The 21,450-nt window shown below is 43.2% G+C and overlaps 1 pseudogene; it reads left to right on the top strand.

The window, feature by feature from the left end:
* Positions 1–609: 609 nt before the first annotated feature.
* On the top strand, positions 610–20,494 carry LOC116649212 (annotated as a pseudogene).
* Positions 20,495–21,450: the final 956 nt, after the last annotated feature.

The following is a 21,450-nucleotide window of genomic DNA, read 5'->3' as shown; positions in this document are numbered from 1 at the left end:
ATATTGGGCTATAATTAAAGTTTTCTGAATTTATAGAACCTCCTGGGTTTTTAAAATTTATCATCATTTTCTTTATGGCCAGGTACATAATTGATATCTATGGACATAAAGAGTGTATATTCTCTGTAGATTAGAAAGTGCTCTTTGTTAAATCAAGCTTACAAACTATAATACAATTCCTCCATGATTTGCTTTTTTTGCCAAATTAAATGAAATTCAGTTAAATTGTGAAAATGAATATTATTTATTCATTTATCCGTGTCTGGTGCATAAACATCTATGACTCTTAGGTTGTCTTTACAGATTATGTATCATTATTAATTTTACTTACAAGTATGGAAAATGTCTATTATGTTACATTACACATACATGTACAGTATCATGTGTTTTTATTAATAGCCTTTTTGCACTTTTTAATGTATCTGGTCTTAATTTAAATTTTATCTGATGACAATATCTCATTCCTGCTTTTTGTTTGTATTTTTTTTTTAAGATTTTATTTATTTGAGAGAATGTGCACAAGCAGGGGAGGGGCAGAGGGACAAGCAGACTCCCCACTGAGTACAGAGAGCCTGAGACGGGGCTCCATCCCAGGACCCTGAGATCAGGACCTGAGCCAAAGTCAGTTGCTTAACCAACTGAGCCACCCAGGTACCTCTTCTTATTTGTATTTTTATGATCTGTATCTGTCCATGCCTTTGTTTTCAAAGAGAGAGAACAAGCAGGGAGAGCAAGAGAGGGAGAGGGAGAAGTAGGCTCTCCACTGAGCAGGGAGCCCAATGCCCAATGCTCGATGCTCCATCCCAGGACCCTGGGATCCTGACCTGAGCCGAAGGCGAAATTTAATCGACTGAGCCATCCAGGCGCCCCCTTTTTAACACTTTTAAATGCAAATCATTAACAGGTGGGTTTGTAACAACTCAATCTGTTGTCTTTGGTTTTTTAAATAGGAGAATTGAGCTCATTTACACTTACTAAGCTGGAATCTTTGTGCTTTATTCTATCCATTAATTTACATTCATTTTAAACCTTATCTTACCTTGTCTTGATTCTTTTTATTTGTATTGGCTTGGAAAAGTTTCTTTTCTTTCCCTGTTTGCCCTCCTCTTAATCTGACAGTCCTAATGTTTGTCTGAATAATGCTGGTGTTTCCCTCTCCTTCCGTAGTAATTATGATGAAACCTGTATTCCTCTAGTAATATTTCAAATCTATTAATGAACATAGCTCCCAAAACATTTTACCCACTCATACCCCCACCTCTTCATCTAGGTTAAGAGTTTAGGGGCCCTTGGCTGGCTCAGTCGGTAGAGCATGCAACTCTTGATCTCTCCGGATAGTGAATTTGAGCCCCACGTTGCATGTAGGGATTACTTTAATAAATAAATCTTTTTTAAAAGTTTAGAAATTGTAGGGGCGCCTGGGTGGCTCAGTTGTTGAGCGTCTGCCTTTGGCTCAGGTCATGATCCCAGGATCCTAGGATCGAGCCCCACATCGGGCTCTCTGCTCAGCGGGAAGCCTGCTTCTCCCTCTCCCACTCCCCCTGCTTGTGTTCCTCCCACTCCCCCTGCTTGTGTTCCTGCTCTCGCTGTGTCTCTCTCTGTCAAATAAATAAAATCTTAAAAAAAAAAAAAAGTTTAGAAATGGCAATTTTACTTCCTCACTTTCACATCGACTCTCATGCTCAACTCCCCTTAAGTGTATCATCCATGTGAAAAATCCTTACCTAACATTTACACCATTTTTCTTTGTCTCTTTAATATCATAACCACAGCATCAGCACTAAGAGTTGCTACCAAGTCTGGCACTCAAAATGTTTGTTGGATGAATAAATTATCCATTAAAGAAATAATAATAATAGGGCGCCTGGGTGGCTCAGTTGGTTAAGCGACTGCCTTCGGCTCAGGTCATGATCCTGGAGTCCCTGGATCGAGTCCCGCATCGGGCTCCCTGCTCGGCAGGGAGTCTGCTTCTCCCTCTGACCCTCCCCCCTCTCATGTGCTTGCTCTCTCTCATTCTCTCTCTCTCAAATAAATAAATAAAAAATCTTTAAAAAAAATAGTTTAAAAAAAGAAATAATAATAATAAATGTTTTAAAGGAAAAAATAAAGAAAAATAGAACTCAAAAAAGGGAAGGTAACGATATTTATTACAAAATTAATTATTCACAAGTACTATACTCTTCATCTGCCCAATATTGAGATCTCTTTTCTAATATAATTATCAATTGGTTAGAGAACTTTGAGTATTTTCTCAGCTAGTATCCATGGGCAATATATTGAGCCCTTGAGTATCTAAGATTGTCTTTCTTTTGTCCCAAAAGATGAATGACATTTTGTATGGGAATAGGATTCTTGGCTCTGAGTTGCAGTTTCTCTTCCGTTTGTAGTTATTATGTCCTGTGTCCGGTGCAGCAAATGAGACTTCTCATGCTAGTTTTATTTGCTTTCCTTTTTTTTTGAGAGAGAGAGAGAGAACGAGAGGTGGGGAGGCAGAGGGAGAGGGAGAAGCAGACTCCCCGCTGAGTGGGGAGTCCAATGCGGGACTCAATCCCAGGACCCCGAGATCATGACCTGAGCTGAAGTCAGACACTCAACTGACTGAACCAACCAGGCACCCTGAGAGAGAGAGAGAGAGAGAGAGAGAGAGAGAATCCTAAGCAGGCACCACGCCCAGCTTGGAGCCCCACCCGAGGCTCTATCTCAGGACCCTGAGATCACGACCCTGAGATCATGATCTGAGCCCAAATCAAGAGTCTGGTGCTTAGCGAACTGAGCTCCCAGGCGCCGCTGCTTTCCTTTTTAAAAATAGCCTCTTCCTGTGGGCGCCTGGGTGGCTCAACTAGTTGTTAAGTGTCTGCCTTCAGCTCAGGTCATGATCCCAGGGTCCTGGGATCGAGCCCCGCATCAGGCTCCCTGCTTGGCAGGAAGCCTACTTCTCCCTCTCCCACTCCCCCTGCTTGTGTTCCCTCTCTCGCTGTGTCTCTCTCTGTCAAATGAATAAATAAAATCTTTAAAAATAGCCTCTTCCTTCAGTGCGAAAACTTTTATACTTCTCCTCTTACCCATGAAGTTCAGGAATTTTGCCAAGATGTGTGAACCATGTGTATCTTTATTATTATTGTTATTATTCTTGTCTGGGTGTCAATAAGATAAACACAATCAAGGTTTATCAAGCCTGATAAAGAAAAAAAAAAAAACGAAGTACACATTTATACATTAGAAATGAAGTACAACCACAGAAACAATTAACTGAAAGACTTATCACAGGATCTTATATGCTCTCTTAGGCTCTCTCTCTCTTTTTTTTTTTAAGTACGCTCGAGGCCCAATGCAGGGTTTGAACTCACGACGCAGAAATCAAGTCACATGCTCTACCCACTGAGCCAGCCAGGCACCCCACTTAGGCTCTTAATTGGAAAGTATTTTCATCAGCTCTGGCGATTGAACCCTTTAGTAGCGTCTGTGAGGTTGTGCAGGCTTTGTTAAGATTTGCCGAATGAAAAAAACTTGCTAAATCATAACTTTTATTTAATATTGATTCCCACTGTCATATGTAGACAATGGGAAACCTATCCACTCCTATGGCCAACCTAACGTGAGCAACTTTCCCTACCAGAAATGACATTGGGGCGCCTGGCTGGCTCAGTCGGTAGGTAGAGCACGTGACTCTGGATCTCAGGGTTGTGAGTTCAAGCCCCACGTTGAGCGTAGAGCTTACTTAAAATAAGAACAGAACAGAAATGACCTTAAAGTTCTTCCTGGATTCAAATTCATAGAAACAGAAGGTAGAATAGAGGTTACCAGGGGCTGGGGGTGTGTGCGAGATGGGGACTTACTGTGTAATGGGGACAGAATGTTGCGCTCTGGATGATGGAAAACTTCTAGTAACGAACAGTGCAGACAGTTACGCAACACTGTACTTCTGCTGCGGAATTAGGCACTTGAAAAGAGTTAAAATGGGGGCGCCTGGTTGGCTCAGTCCATTAAGCATCTGCCTTCGGCTCAGGTCATGACCTCAGGGTCCTGGGATCTAGCCCCGCATGGGGCTCCCCGCTCGGCGGGGAGTCTGCTTCTCTCTCTGCCCCTCCCTCCTCACCCCCCACTCATACTCTCTCTTGCAAAAGTAAATAAATAAAATCTTTAAAAAAAAAGTTAAAATGGTAAATCTTATGTATATTTTAGCGCAATAAAAAAATAAACCTTCCTCGAGTTTTAAAGCACAAGTAAAAATATAAAGTGAAGAACTCAGAATTTTCCCACGGTGGATACATAATATGAGAACAGATTCACAATACAAAAGCACATGTGTGAAACTCAGAAGTGGGCATTTTTGTGCCTAGAGTAGTCCAATTCATAGAGTCAGAAGGCAGAATGGTGGTTGCTAGGAAAGGAGGAGTTTAATGAGTTCAGACTTTCGGCTGGGGAAGATGGAAGGGGCTCTGGAGTCGGATGGTGGTGATGGCTTAGCAACAATGTCAATGTACTTAATGTCACTGAACTGGACACTCAAAAATAGTTAAAATGATAATTTTTTTTCTTTCTTTTTTTTTTTTAAAGATTTTATTTATTTATTCGACAGAGAGACAGTGAGAGCAAGAACACAAGCAGGGGCAGAGAGAGAGGGACAAGCAGGCTCCCCGCTGAACAGAGAGCCTGATGCGGGGCTCGATCCCAGGACCCTGGGATCATGACCTGAGCCGAAGGCAGACGCTCAACTGACTGAGCCACCCAGGCGTCCCGGGGTGAATGCTCTTAAGGGCACCATCTTGTACCCCCAGGCTTCAGAGGCCAGCAGAAACGCCAGCTCCCCTCAAGTAGGAAAAGCATTTGGCAGAGATTAGGGTGGACTGCCCATTCTGTCCTCTCTCAACCCCTAGGAGGAGGGCCCAAATTTCTCAGTTCGTGTGACAGACCTTTCTTTCCCTGCTGATATTTATCTCAATACCTACACCCCTCCTACCAACCTGCTGGTGGTAAATTCCAATTCCTGAGCATTTCCCGGGGGGACCGCTAACTTTTGTGCCAACTAGACAAAGAAGTCTCTTCTGGGCAGACACAAGGATTTGGTAAACTGACTGACTGATGGTTCTCAGTGAGTTAGAAAAAGATCCCCTCGGGGCACCTGGGTGGCTCAGTTGGTTAAGCATCTGCCTTCGGCTCAGGTCATGATCCCAGGGGCCTGGAATCGAGTCCCACATCGGGCTCCCTGCTCAGCGGGAAGCTGCTTCTCCCTGTGCCTGCTGCCCCCCCACTTGTGTTCTCGCTCTCTGACAAATAAATAAAATCTTTAAAAGGAAAAGATCCCTGCTTCCTGAGTAGCCCTATGTCGTGGTCCTGAGTGCTTACTGAATACCAGGCACTGTGCTGATGAACGGGGATTTCAGCTGCCTCCATTTTGACCTCAGACTTGCTAGTTGGGTGCTTCTTTCCAGCTTGGCTCTTGGCTCAGGCGGAAGACCCTGAGGGCAAAGCATCCCCTCATCGCCCCCGCCATGGGAACCGAAAACTATCATAAGGACTTTCCTGAGCCAGCAAGACCCCTGCCACCATTGACTCCAAGACAGTGATCCAGGATTTGACTTTCACTGCCCACCTGCACCCCACATTTTCCCATATAAACCTGAAAGTATTTTCAGCACTTTGGAGACCGTGTTTGAGGGGCTAGTCCGCTGCCTTGGAGGTGTTGACCTCACTGAAATAAGTCCCTTTCTCGTTTCCCCACCACTCGACTCTCTGCCTTTGGATTTTGTGAGCAGCGAGTGGGGGAACCTGGTCTCTTTGGGACCCCCGGAGCCAGATACTCATGCACCCCTGCGCCCCGGCTTCACTGAGAGGCGCTTTGCACATCTGGTCTAACCTTGTCTAATGATCCTCACAACAAGGCAGGCACTACCATTGTCCACGTTTTTCTGATAAACTGAGTGTGAGGGCGAGCAGCACACAACCAGCAGGTAGAGCTCACGCCAAAGGGAAGGGCAATGGCCTTGGTTGCCCTAAACTTCTTCCCAAGCCCATTGCACTCCCTGAAGTCCCAGCCATTGCAAAAGCCTCCCAAAGGAACTCTCCGCTTCCCCCTCCTCCCGCTCTACCCCCTCACTGTAGTTAAGAGTGATTTTTAAAACTCTTTACTGTTCTGCTAATGAATGTACATAATGTATATGTAGTGTTTGGATAATAGTAATAAAAAGAATGTCCAACTAGCTTAAGGAATGGAGCTTTATCAATTTCTCTGCCCTCCCCTCCTGGCCCCCTAAGAGGTAACTACCCTCCCAACTTTTGTGCTAATTTTTTAAAAAATCTCTACACCCAACATGAAGCTCAAACTCGCTAATCTTTAACACATATATGTATATCTAAATAATATGATATTTAGTCTTGGGGCACCTGGGTGGCTCAGTCAGTTACGTGTCCAACTCTTGATTTCGGCTCAGGTCATGATCTCAGGGTCATGAGATCGAGCCCCACGACAGGCCAGTGAGAAGCCTGCTTAATCCCCTCCCCCTCTGCCCCTCTCCCTGCTCACCTTCGCTCTCTCTCTAAAAAAGAAAAAAAATTAAAAATTAAAAATATATATGATATTTAGTCTTGTCTCGTTTTGAACTCTATAGAAAAGAAAACGAAATGATACGATATGCATTCTTCTGAGACTATTCTTCTGTGATTCGTCCATGTTGATGCGTATAGTTAGAATTGATGTGTTCATTGTTGCATAGTATCCCACTATATGAATATTCCATGATGTCCTGTTTTTTTTTTTTTAGATTTTATTTATTTATTTATTTGGGAGACAGACTAAGAGAGGGAGCATGAGCAAGGCAGAAGGAGAGGGACAAGCCAACTCCGGGCTGAACACGGAGCCCGACGCAGGGCTTGATCTCTGGGATCATGACCTGAGCCGAAGGCAGCCGCTTAACGACTGAGCCACCCAGGCGCCCCCACAGTGTCCATTTCATTTTTGGTAGATATATATGTTTAGGTTTTGCTACTATAAACAATGCTGCTATAAACATTCTTGTTCATATCTCCTTATGCACATGCACAAAGGCTTCTCTAGGATATAAAGCGTTTACAAATCTCCTCAGACCATTTAATTATGAACACGCTCCAAGGTTTTATCATAATCTTACTGTAATAAGAAAGGCTTCTGACAGACCAAGTCAAAGATTTCTCTCTTGGTAGAAACACCTAAAGGGAGAAAAAACACTAGGTAATTTAAAGGAAAACATTTCTCTGTGTTTCTCCTTTACTTTCGATACTTGGGTACTTGTGACACCAGATGGGGCGGGGGTTCCCACACCAAGAAATTCTCTGACACCAGCTGGGTGTCCTACAATTTAATTCAATTCTGATACCATCTATCTGGGGTTATCCCACAGGTTAAGAGCTCAGGCCACAACAGGGCACCTGGGTGGCTCAGCCAGTTAAGCATCTGCCTTCAGCTCAGGTCATGATCTTAGGGTCCTGGGATCGAGCCCCACAGTGGGCTCCCTGCTCCACAGGGGTCCGGTTTCTCCCTCTCCCTCTGTCTGCTGCTCCCCTTATTTGTGCTGTGTCAAATAAATAAATAAAATATTAAAAAAAAAAAAAGACGGGGCACCTGGGTGGCTCGGATGGTTGGGCTTTGGCTCGGGTCATGGCCCTGGGGTCCTGGAATGGGGCCCCGCATCGGGCTCCCTGCCTGCTCGGTGGGGAGCCTGCTTCTCCCTCTCCTACTCCTCCCCCCTGCTGTGCTCTCTCGCTCTCCCTGTCAAATAAATAAATAAAATCTTAAAAAAAAAAAATAGAGCTCAGCCCACAAGACAGTCCCCTCCCCACTCCCATGTCAGATGCCAACTGCAAGTCCCGGTTGTCACCTGTACTGATCTGCTGGCTATAATCAGAAGTTTCCACTAGCCCCTCCTGGGGTTTGGTTAACTTCTTAGATAGGCTCTCAGAACTCAGAAAAACAGTATACTTAAAAAAAAAAAAAAGTATACTTACTAGATTACCAGTTTATTACAAAGGACCTAACTTAGGAACAGCCAAATGGAAGAGACGCATTGGGCAAGGTAGATAAAGGTGCAGAGATCCACGCTCCCTGTGGGTACACCACTCTCCCACCTCCGCGTGTTCACCAACTGGAAGGTCTCCAAACCCCATGACTTTTGGGATTTTTATAGAGCCTTCATTCCATAGGTATGATCGATGAAATCATTGGCCATTGATGATTAATTCAACCTCCTGTCCCTCTCCCCTCCCCCGGGGATGGGGAAGTAGGGCTAAAATTTGCAACTTTCCAACATGGTTGGTTTCTGTGCAATCAGCCCCCCAACTTAGGGGTTTTCCAAAAGTCACCTTGATGTGGGAAACAAAGGCAAAAGAAAAACTATTACATTTCCTTAGTACCTAGAGCCCACTGACAAGTCCAGGCAGAGTGGCATTCCTCTAGGGACTCAACTGCCTCGCTGTTAATACTTTGCTAAGGGCAAAAGGCAAAATCCTAGCCCAACCCCCACACCCCCAACCAGGATCCTGTAAGTCTACTTTAACGTATAAAACTTCCCCTAGAAATTTCCTTTATCTGTAACCCCCCAAGATACATGTTGGCCATCATCCCCCAAGCATATGGCCCACCGATATACATCTGAAGGGTCTCATGACTAAGGTTTTATTAGTTGGTAATAAAGGACCTTTTCCCAACACAGCTAGCCCCCTCAAGGTCCTGGAAACCTTGCTTCCAAAATTCCTTAGAGACTTACACTGTCCCTAACCCCCTCCCAACTTGAGGGTATATCATGGGCCACTCCTCATGACCCCCGTGCGACTCTTTCTGCCCACAGGTCCCGTCCCCGTGCTTTAATAAAACCACCTTTTTGCACCAATGACGTCTTAAGAATTCTTGGCCGTTGTCTTCGAACCCTAACGTCCTTTCCTACATCAACCTCATTAACATAAACTGAGTTGGTTGAAAGAAGCTTGTTATGAATAACAAAAGACATCTTTATCACTCTAACCACTTAGAAAATTCCAAGGGTTTTAGGAGCTCTGTGATAGGAATGGGGAGGGACTAAGACCAATTTCTTATGATAAATCACATCATAGTAATCATCATTAGATTGTATACAAAAGAAATGTCTCATTAAAGACCTTTTTTTTTTTTTTTAATTTATTTATTTGACAGAGAGAGACACAGCGAGAGAGGGAACACAAGCAGGGGAAGTGGGAGAGGGAGAAGCAGGCTTCCCGCCGAGCAGAGAGCCCGATGTGGGGCTCGATCCCAGGACCCCGGGATCATGACCTGAGCCAAAGGCAGACACTCAATGACTGAGCCACCCAGGCGCCCCTCATTAAAGATCTTTAGACTCTTGGGGGCGCCTGGCTGGCTCAGTCATAGAACATGTGACTCTTGATCTCAGTGAGTTCAAGCCCCACGTTGGGCATGGAGCCTACTTTTAAATCAATCAATCAGTCAATCAATCAGTAATCTTTAGACTCTTGACTGATAGCTGACAGTCAACTTAGTAGATGGGTATTTAGTTTCTCAGAAGAAATCTTAATTTCATTATAATCTGTCATAAAATTGCTTAAATATTTTATCAGCAATGCTACTGCCTCCTCAGAGGGGGTTGTGAATTAACATCACCCCACATGCCAGGTTTAAGACAATTTTTCTTCTGTAATAATTGAAGTGTTAAATAACAAAAATTCAACCCAGTAAATTTTAAAGACCTAACTGGCTTTATTAATCGATTTATGAATTTGGCAGCATCCCATCTAGCAAGTGGAGGGGAGCTCCCAGGAGCTGTACAAAATGGAAAAGACTATTAGCCAAAGAAAAGAAAGGATTATTTCACGCAGGTTCACCTTCCCTTAGGGGGAAAGGCAGGGGTCTTATTAGGTGGATTACCTTCATCTTCCTTTGCTGGGGTGGGCGGGGGTGGAAAGACTGACATGTGACAAGATTACCTCATTGGTACTCACCACAAAATTCCTGACTTCTAGTTAAGACTACGTTGCTGGAGGAGGTTGAGACTGTAGTTGGGTTGGGTATTAAAATCCAGTTTGGTGACATGGCCTAGCATTAGTGTCCCCATTTGGGACCTTGGTTTTCTTTTTACCAGAAGTGGGAACCCAAATGACTTAAAAATCCCAGTGTTTTATAATGTAATATATCAGTTCAGTAGTTCATATATAATTTATCAATAAACACACATATATTAGAGGTGCATGCTGCATGTGTTCTTACTACCAGGAGAGTTCAATCAAAAAGTGGGGACACTGGGACGCCTGGGTGGCTCAGTCAGTTAGGCTTCTGCCTTCGGCTCAGGTCATGATCCCAGAGTCCTGGGATTGAGCCCCAAGTCTGGCTCCCTGCTCAGTGGGGAGCCTGCTTCTCCCTCTCTCTGCCCCTCTCCCTGCTCATGCTCTCTCTCTGTGCTTTGTCAAATAAATAGATGAAAAATCTTTTTAAAAAATCTTTAAAACGTGATTTAAAAAATAAATGAGTAATAAGAGACTCTTAACTATAGGGAACAAACTGAAGGTTGCTGGCGGGGAGGTGGGTGGGGGGGATGAACTAAATGGCTGATGGGTATTAAAGAGGGCACTTGTTGGGATGAGCACTGGGTGTTATATTTAGTGATGAATCACTAAATTCTACTCCTGAAACCAATACTACAGTATATGTTAACCAACTTGAATTTAAATAAATTTTTTTTTTTAAAAGGGGGCTGGGTGGCTCAGTTGGTTAAGCATCTGCCTTCAGCTCAGGTCATGATCCCAGGGTCCTGGATTGGAGTCCCCCATCAGGCTCCCTGCTCAGTGGGGTCTGCTTCTCCCTCTGCCCTTCCCCCCTGCTCGTGATCTCTCTCTCAAATAAATAAATAAATATAAAATGATGGGGCACCTGAGTGACTCAGTTGGGTAAGTGTCTGACTCTTGGTTTCCACTGGGGTCATGGTCTCAGGGTCCTGAAATCAAGCCCCGTGTAGGGCTCTGAGCTTAGAGCAGAGTCTGCTTAAGATTCTCTCTCCCTCTGCCCCTCCCCCACACACATTCTTTAAATATAAAATCTTTAATTAAAAAAAAGAAAACAGGGGCACCTGGGTGGCTCAGTTGGTTAAGCGTCTGCCTTCAGCTCAGCTCATGACCTGCTTTCAGCTCAGGTCACAATCTCAGGGTCCTGGGATTGAGCTTTGTGTCAGGCTCCCTGCTCAGTAGGGAGTCTGCTTCTCCTTCTGCCTCTCCCGCATCTTGTGCTCTCTCTCTCAAATAAATAAAATATTTTAAAAAAAAAGAATAAAAATAAAGCATTAGAAGTATTTGGCTAGTGCTTATCCATTTTAATAAAAACTCTATCCAAGTTGTCCTAATCCCTAAAGACTTCCCAAGAAGAATAGTATTTAAACACCAAATGATTTTATTTTTTTAATTTTTCTTCCTTTTTTTATTTCATTTTTAAAATATTTTATTTATTTTATTTGAGAGTGAACATGAGTTGGGGGGTGGCAGAGGGAGAGGGAGAAGCAGACTCCTTGCTGAGCAGGGAGCCCAATGCGGGGCTCGATCCCAGGACTCTGAGATCATGACCTGAGCCGAAGGCAGACACTTAACCCACTGAGCCACCCAGGTGCCCCACCCAATGATTTTAGAGTCCAAATATGTTATCCATATTTGGATGGCCAGATTGATTTAATTAATTCCGATTCATCAATACCTTATGGATTACATTTGTGGTATTATAAGAAATTTACTTAACCCAGGGTCACAAAACTTTTTTGTTTTCTTCCAGAAGATTTAAAGTTTTTTGTTACATTTAGGTCTATGATCTGTCTTGAGTTAATTCTGGTGTGAGGCCAAGGTCTGTTTGCTTATGGATATCCAATTGCTCCAACACTATTCATTTAAAACAATCCTTTTTTTTTTTTTGAAGATTTTATTTATGTGATGCCTGGGTGGCTCAGTCGGTTAGGCGTCTGCCTTTGGCTCAGGTCGTGATCCCAGGATCCTGGGATCCAGTCCAGCATCAGGCCTGCTTCTCCCTCTGCCTGCAGCTCCCCTTGCTTGTGCACTCAGTTTCTCTCACTCTCTCTGACAAATAAATAAATAAATAAAATCTTTAAAAAAAAAATAAAGATTTTATTTATTTATTTGAGAGAGAGCATGAGCTGGGGGAGGGGCAGAAGGACAAGCCGATTCCCTACTGAGTGGGGGAGTCCGATGCAGGGATCGACACAGGGCTCGACCTGACCGAAGTCAGATGCTTAACCCACTGAGCCACCTAGGGATCCCAACAATCGTTTCTGTAGAGGCTGCTTTTGGGCAACAGTCTTGAGCAATGGAAACATAAGCGAGGGAAGAAGGGCCCACAGTGACTGCCAAGCTGAATGCAAACAGGTTCATGAAGTCATAGGCCCTAACCGACCAGTGGGCTACTTACAACCAGGCCCAGTTACTAATAATGGGAAAATTCCAGACAGTCCCATATTCCCTCACTCCACCCTATAACTATAGCCCCTCACTACCACCTCGTGGCAGAGTCTCTCCTTTGCTGCCTGGCCCACTGCTCCCTTGCTGAGTATTCAATAAACTGGACCTCCTTTGTTCTACCATGAGTGAATTCTTTCAGGGCCTGCACCACCAACCTCTGCTGGATCAGGGTGCCTCACGCTTTCTCCATTAAATTTCCTTGGTGCTTTTGGTGAAAATCAGTTGTTAATAAATGCAAAGATTTGGGGTGCCTGGCTGGCTCAGTCCAGAGAGCTTGCAACTCTTGATCTTGGGGTCATGAGTTCAAGCCCCATATTGGGTGTAGGGATTACTAAAAAAAAAAAAAAGAAAAGTAATAAACTATTTTTTTTTTAAATGGAAAGATCTATTTCTGGACTTCATTCTGTTACATTAATCTATTATGTCTACCCTTATGCCAACAACACGGTCTTGATTAACTGTGTGTTTATAGTAAGTTTCGAGTCAGGTAAGTACTCCAGTTCTGTTCATTTTTGGCTATTCTAGGTCCTTTCAGTTTCCATATAAACTTTAGAATCAACTTATCAATTCCTAACTTTTAAAAGCCTGCTGGGATTTCATTGGATCTATAGATAAATTTGGGGAGAACTGTCATCTTAACAACATTGAATACTTCAGTTCGTAAACATTTGGGCAAATTAATAGATTTTTCTTTCTTTATTCTTATTCCAGCTTGTTTAGGGGCTAATGAGTATGGTTTACTGGGCCTTAACCATTCCTGTTTTCAGTTCTCACTTCAGTGTATGTCTAAAATTTAAATTTGGTTTTATTATTGAAGAAAAAAAAAGGTCAGTTTCCTTTTCTTCTGGAATCACCTTCTCGCCTCTTAGTCTTGTGGTTTCTTGGGAGCATTCTGGGGCCTGAACCCCCACTGGTCCCCTTAATGACCAGCCCTTTTTATATTCCTTGAGGCTTCCCTCAGAGTCCTATGGACTCCACATTAATTCATTTAATCAGGAACCAAGGATTTTTATGTCCCCAGTACTGTGGACAGAGTGCTGTGGGCCAAGGGCAGGCCACTCCCAAGATGGTCACAATGGCATGTCCATTATTTTGAGTTGAAAACAATCAAGGCCCAAAAGTCTCAGGAAGAAACTTTGACCTCCCCCCACCCCACCCGCAAATGCCTAAAAAGAATTTAGATAAAGGGCCTGTACCAGGGAAAGAGCTATTAAACAGATTGCTTTTTATCTAAGAGACTTATCTGCGTAGGGCCAACTTTGTCTTCCAAAACTTCTCCTCTCACCTTCCTGCTAATGGCCTTCCTCTTCTCTGCACCCCCAGACTCCCACCCCCCTCCTGAGCTCAGGATGACGGACGGATATACCTCATTTTGCCTGACAGTCTTGGGAATTTCATGTCTGTGTGGATTCCCTGTATGCACAAAACTAAATTTGATTTTCTCCTGTTAATCTGTGTCGGGTAAATTTAATTCTTAGTCCAGCTAGAGCCTTGGAGGGAGGAAAATTTCTTCCTCTCCAAGTAGGTGAGAAAAAGGGAAGCGCAGTCCAACACGAGGAATAGCAATGAGCATGAACTTGGCGGGTCCGCCAGATGGAAGGAAGGTTGTCATGGCAGGGTTGATGTGACTAAAGGGGATGTGGAAGCGGTTGAAGTGGAGAGGGCGGTATGCAGCATTGACCGTGCGGGGCCTGTAGGCCATGATGAGGGATCCCGAGTTTACTGTAGGTATAATAGGAAGCAGAGGAGTGACAGGCCATGAGTGATGGAATTGGAATTCCTGGATTCTCCAACAAAGGACCATGACCACTCTGATTTTACTCTGCTCGCCTTGGAGCTGGGAGGCCTGAATGCAGAAGAGGCATCAGAAAAACCATCTCCAATATGGCCAGGGAGTCCAACAATGGTGAGATCAGAGACGCCTCCCAATAAACAGTAAGACCTCAAAGCCTGTGGCTACCTATACGGGTATCAGCCTGCACTGGGGCTGTGTGCCTCAGCTAGGAGGTTTGAACTTGGCCTTGACATCCTGGTGAATCCAACTCAAGGGGCTGCCCAAGGAGAACTTCCCCCATTCCTACCAGCTGTGGCTGGTACATCCTTTATGTCACCCCTGTTTCTTATAAGCTCCTCTATTACAGTGTTTCTTGTATGATATTGGAGTCATCTACAGGTTTTCTATTTAACTGGATGATGAGCTACTTGAGGACAGACACCAAGTTGTTTTAACTCTGCTGCATGCCGGGGTCACAGATGACTGGTGGGGTGAATATCTGTGGGGGGTATGATCGAAGACAACCTTAAATATGAGGAAATTTGGATTATTCCTGGGGCAATTCTTTGCTGTCCCATCCTTACAAAGACTGCTTCTGACACAGCATTGACGGTGGACTGACCACAGGGCATATGTGGCCCTGCTCCGTCCAGATATAATGTTTCCTTTGTTCCAAGCCACACCATCTGAGACTTTGCCCCAACTGGGTTGGATCCTCACAGATCAGTGGGGCACAAGTCTCTATCAAGGGCCAGCATAGGTAATCACTGTAGTAAAATTCTTTTTTTCTTTCCAGCTGAGATATAATCGACAAATAACACTGCATAAATTTAAGGTGTACAATGTGATGACTTACAATGATTAAGATGATTTAAGACCTACTCTCAGCAACTCTCAAGGGTACAATAGAGTATTGTTAACTCTAGTCAACATGCTCGACATTAGATAGAACCCCAGAACTTAACCATCTTAGTGTAGCAAAATTCTGGATTCTCTCCACTGGAGGGATGCAACAGAGAGCTTTATCCATTCGTCCCAGAGTATATTCTTTCTAAGAACCTATACGAGACATTTGTCTCAGAACAAGTTCTGTTTCTCTTGAACAAATCAATTTGTCTGGACAGTGTGATACATGCCTAATCGTGTTTTCCTCTTTGCTTTGGCCACGTAGGTAGCTTAGCACTGAATTTGTAGCCTATGTCTAGTAACCATAAAGGAGGACTGGAGACAGCACAGAGATTAAGAGGGCTCTGGAGTCAGGCAAACCTGGGTTGAAATCTCACTTCTGCCACTTCTTAGCCATGTGACTAGAGGCCACTTACCTATTTTTTCCCCCGAGTATTTAAAAACGGGCATAATCACAGCATTTACTTTGGAAAGTTATTTTGTCGGTAAGATTAAGGGATACGATGCTAAGCATTGGGCCTGGCACAACAATCAACAAAATTGTGATCATTTTCATTTTACGGTGAGCAGTTCCGTGTGCTCTAAGATGCAGAAACACACACACACGTTTTCCACCTCAGAAATGTGTAAATTACTTTGATTTTGATTAGCTATTTTTTTTTAATCTGCTATATATACCCTTTTCTAGAGGTGGTATAGGTAAGAGTCTCCAGAAAGTACCACAGTGATAATTAAATCTGCATACGGGAGGTTCTCCCTCTCACCACGCACACAGCATAGTAAGAGAGCATATCTTACACGTCTCACGGGATTAAGAAAACGTAGTAAAGGAGCATGTCCTGCGTCAGGCATTCATTACTTACGGTGACCCTTGGTCATCATACATTCGTCACTATTCACGTCTTCTGGTATGTCCTCTGACAACAGACCTGTTTGGATTCAAAGGGCAGTTCTTAATTCCAACGTAATTAAGGAACCGGTTCTTTAGCTTCCTTTTGGGGTCAAATAAATTCAAACAGAGAGGATCTATTAGGGTGACACTAATGTCTGGTACATTAACCTAATTTAATAAGTCTTAAACTGGGTAAATACATCTTTATATTTTATAAAAGGAGACTCTAACATTTATCTTTCAAGAATCATTTTTTAACATTTTTATTGCTGGACTCAAGTCTTTCACTTCCTGAGACACCTTCATGCTCATCAAGGATTTACCTGAGCTATCTCAGGGATTGCTTTGCCAGATGTTTGCTTAATTTAACTTTTTTATAGCTTTACTGAGGTATAAATGATGGACGATAAATTGCACATATTTAAACTATATAAATCGGTAAGTTTGGATATATGCTTTATAACCATGAGACAAGCACCAAAATCAAGATAGTAAACATTTCCCTCACCCGCCCCCCCGAGTTTCTCCTGCCTTTGATAACCCATCCCACCTCATTCCTTCTTCCTGCCTCCATCCCCAAGTGACCACTGATCTGCTTTCTCTCTTTTTTTTAATTTTAAATATACACACATCGTATTTTATTTTTTTAAAAGATTTTATTTATTTATTTGACAGAGAGAGACACAGAGAGAGAGGGAACACAAATAGGGAGAGTGGGAGAGGGAGAAGCAGGCTCCCCAGGGAGCCTGATGTGGGACTCGATCCCAGGACCCTGGGATCATGACCTGAGCCGAAGGCAGTTGCTTAACCGACTGAGCCACCCAGGCGCCCTGCTTTCTCTCTTGGTAGATTAGTTTGCATTTTCTAGAATTATCTTGTTATGTATCTCAATGGTTCATTTCTTTTTATTTCTGAGTAGTATTCCATTGTATGGATATACTACAATTTTTCTAATTGCGTGAACTTATGTGATTGTCTCTCTCCATACTGTCTGGGGAAAAAAAAACCAACAACAAAACACTAAACCTATGGCCTACCTCTAGCAAAAGAACAGACTTTAACGCCGGCATGTTCTACAGTCATCTTATTCCTAACTTCATTTTCTCTTCTTTCTTCTCTTTTTGTTGGAAGTTCCCACATTCTCTCATCTTTTACTTTTGTTATGTGCATTTAAGTCAGTCACCTTGGACCTTTTCTGAAACAAGGATCAAGTGCAACTAAACAATGCTCAGTTTTTATTTGATTTTATCAGTTCTTTCCTCCTGTTTTCTTTAGGGATGCTGGATTTTGTTGACTTGGTCTACATATGGATGCTCATCATTTCCTGCTTGGACAGCTGCTACCATCTCTGGAGTCTGGTCTCTGAGCTCATCTTCCTTCTATTCACCTGCTATGATGTCACCAGGCTATCATTCTACAGCAGAAATCTGATCATGTCATTCCCATACAAAACACCTACCCAAAGGATCTAAAGTCCTTGGCATAATAAGGCAAGTCATTAGTCACTCATTCTTTCAACAAATATTTCCTGCGCACTGATTATGTATCAGGCTCTATGCTAGCTGGCTATGCGTGGAGGTATGGTGACAAACTGGAGAGATGTGGCCTGTACCCTCATGGAATTTATATGCTAGGAGGGAGACAAACAGAGTTAAGAAAAAAAAAAAACAAACATGTGAGCAATATAATTATGAATTGGGTAATAAATATGAAATTGTTATTAAGTAACCAGGGTGCTGTGATTGAGTTCTGGGAGCAGGGGTGGATGGCAGAGGCGGCCCTTCTGAGGGGGAGACATTTATACTGCTTATTTTTTTCTTTTTTAAAGATTTTATTTATTCATTTGAGACACAGAGATACAGAGAGAGAGAGCATGAGCAGTGGGAGAGGCAGAGGGAGAAATGGCCACAGGAAAGGTTCTAGGCAAGGGAAACATCAAGTACAAAGGTCCAGAAGTGGGAAGAAGTTTGGATGGCCAGTATGGCGGAAGGTAAGAGGTTGCTGGACAGTTGAGCTCTGCCTGCTTCTCCAGCCTCATTTCCCAAACCACAGACCCACGTGTAGGCACCCTAAATCCCAGACAGGCACAGCTACCCCACTATTTCCTCGACACGCCAGGCCTTCTCATTTTTCACCTGCTCCCTCCCGATCATCCTACTCCTAGTGATTGGGTTTCTAAATAATACCTCCATTGAAACCTTTGGGTTCCTCTCCTACCCTCCTCCAGGCACTAAATTGCTCCTTCCTCTCTGTGCCTCCACAGAAGTCTGTATGTACGTCCCCCGCTTTTTTTTTTTTTTTTAATAGCTAGCATTTATTGAGTGCTTTCTATATGCCAGGCACTATTCTAAGCACTTTACCTGTATACTCAACTTTATGAGGCAAGTCCATTTACAATCCTCAAAACGTCTATGAGCAAGAAATTCTAACTGTCTCTATGATATAGATGAAGAAACAGAGTCCCAGAGAAGTAACATAATTCATCCGCAGTTACACAATGAGTAAAGGGCAGTCAGGATTTCAACCCAGACAGTTCAGTTTGTATTTTAACCACTAACCCCTTTTTGCCTTTCAAGATTGATAATAGTAGCTAACATCTATCAAGCACTCCTTATGTACTAGGCTTTCTTCTCAACTCTTGATGTACGTAAACTCATTGAATCCTACAACTCTCTGAGGTAGACACTCTTCTAAGTCCTCACAACAACCCCCTTATTGGCGCTAAGACCAGGATTCACTTGGGTGGAGCCCATGTCCTGTCCCAGTCAGCAATCCCAATGCCTCCGACACCCAGAAAATGTTCAACAAATGTCTGCTGGATGAATGAATGAATGAACTAGCAGACCCGGTGTTTTTTTCTTGGCTCACGATTCAAACTTCAAGAGCATACAGTGCCCAGAAATAGTTGCTTGGAGAAAATTATTATAATGGAATATAAATCTGTTGTAGTAAATGTATACCAATGAGAACTGATTAATATAAAAGCTAACTTCACATGCTATTCGCTGCATTTCAAATGTGAGGTATGGAAATTCTTTTATGTATCAGAGATTGTATTATGTATTAGAAGATGTACTAACCAACCAAAATGGGGCAAAGGGCTGCTTCCAAGACAGCTCCCACAATAAATCTAATCTATGTTGAAATGTTCCCACAGCTCACAAAAATAACACATCAACTTATAAAACCATCTCCACCTTTTCTCTAGCTATTGTTCTTTGACTTGACAGCAAGTAAATTTCACTTATTAAGCACAATAAATAAAAGTTTAAAACGTCATTGGGGTGCCTGGGTGGCTCAGTTGGTTAAGCATCTCCCTTTGGCTCAGGTCATGATCCCAGGGTCCTGGGATCAAGTCCCATGTCAGGCTCCCTGCTCAGCAGAGAGTCTGCTTCTCCCTCTCTCTCTGCCCCCACCCCACTCATGGGCTCTCTAGTGCGCATAAATAAAATCTTAAAAAATATAAAATAAAATGTCATTGAAATCTCAGAAAAAGTTCATGGCCCTAAAAAACAAATTGGGAAGTAGTCAATGGTAACCTGAAAAAGAAATGAAGAATAATCTTAAAGTCTAAGGGAATGGGGGGGCACCTGGGTGGCTCAGTCGTTAAGCATCTGCCTTCAGCTCAGGTCATGATCCCAGGGTCCTGGGATCGAGCCCCACATTGGGCTCCCCGCTCAGCGGGAAGTCTGCTTCTCCCTCTCCCACTCCCCCTGCTTGTGTTCCCTCTCTCGCTGTGTCTCTGTCAAATAAATAAATAAAATCTATAAAAAAAAAAAAAGTCTAAGGGAATGGTACAAAATTTATTTATTTATCCAAGCAAACAATAGCTACTATTGCCTAGTCGATTTTAGATACCTAACATAGTTTTCTTTTTTTTTTTTTTTTAAGATTTTTTTCATTTGAGTCCTTTCTAACCAGGGCCCTGCAGAATGGCTCCCGCGAAGAAGAGTGGTGGGAAGAAGGGCCGTTCTGCCATCAACGAGGTAGTGACCAGAGAATGCACCATCATCATTCACAAGCACATCCATGGAATGAGTTTCAAGAAGCGTGCCCCTGGACACTCAAAGAGATCCAGAAATTTGCCATGAAGGAGATGGGAACTCCAGATGTGTGCGTTGACACCAGGCTCAACAAAGCTGTCTGGGACAAAGGAATAAAGAATGTTCCATACCGTATCTGTGTGTGGTTGTCCAGAAAACATAACGAGGATGAAGAGTCACCAAATAAGTTCTACACATTGGTTACCTATGTACCTGTCACCACTTTCAAAAATCTACGGACAGTTAATGTGGATGAGAACTAATCACTGATTGTCAAATAAAGGTATAAAACCACACACACACACACACACAGATTTTTTCATTTGAGTGAGAGCGCACACCCGAGGAGAGGGAGAGGGGAAGCAGACTCCCCGCTGAGCAGGGCTCCACCCCAGGACCCTGCGATCATAACCTGAGTGGAAGTCAGAGAAGTCAGATGCTTAACCGTTGACTGAGCCACCCAGGCGCCCTCCTAGTACAGTTTTCTAACAGGTTGGGAAACTGATACAGCAAGCTACCATTTCTTGGTCTATTGTCAAGGTTTGAGAATCGCCCTAGAAAGGCATTGGAAAAAAGAAAATACCAGTCTTTCAAGGCCACTTCTGTAAAGAGCAAAGGAAATTAAACAAAAGACAAAGAAAAAGGGATGTAAGTGGCATTTGCTCAGCATCTATTAAGTGCCAAGTGATCTACCTAGACTTAAGACTCGATTTGACAAGGTAGGAGGACACCTGGTCCACATGTTTTCTTTACAGGTAGGGAAACTGAAGGTTAAAAATGTTAAGTAAAATACACAGTCATAGGACTGGTGTAAAACCAAGTTGGGAATACCATAGGGTTGTGTTTGATTCCAAATCTCACGCTCTGTTTGCTTCAGTACACTGCCTTATGTTCCTAAAAGAGTGTGTTGATAATAATTGATAATTCTTTTTTGACATAATTGTCAAATTCTTTTTTTTTAAGATTTTATTTATTTGAGAGAGAGCATGAACTGGGGGGGGGGGGAAGGGCAGAAGGAGAGGGGGAGTCTGCCGAGGGGCTTGATTACAGGACGCTGAGATCATGACCTGAGCTGAAGGCAGACACTTAACCGACTGAGCCACTCAGGCACCCTAATTGCCAAATTCTAAAATTAGAAACAAATTACCAAAAATTGTAAAGGCAATTTGTACAAGCTAACCCAATATTCACTGATACCCTCACATCCCTCCAATGACTTACAAGTTACTTCACTGCCTCTTACGGTTCTTCCCATGTAGCTCTTTAGAACCTTAAGCTAATGGACTTGTGATGACCAAATCTACCAAACTGTCAAACCTGCCTCAGAAACTCTTTCCCTATAGTCAAATCCCACTTGAAAAGTCTGA

This window comes from Phoca vitulina, unplaced genomic scaffold (assembly GCF_004348235.1).
Source record: "Phoca vitulina isolate PV1807 unplaced genomic scaffold, GSC_HSeal_1.0 scaffold47, whole genome shotgun sequence".
Taxonomy (NCBI): domain Eukaryota; kingdom Metazoa; phylum Chordata; class Mammalia; order Carnivora; family Phocidae; genus Phoca; species Phoca vitulina.
Note: the sequence above shows the minus strand (reverse complement) of the source record. Positions and strands in the feature narration are given on the sequence as shown.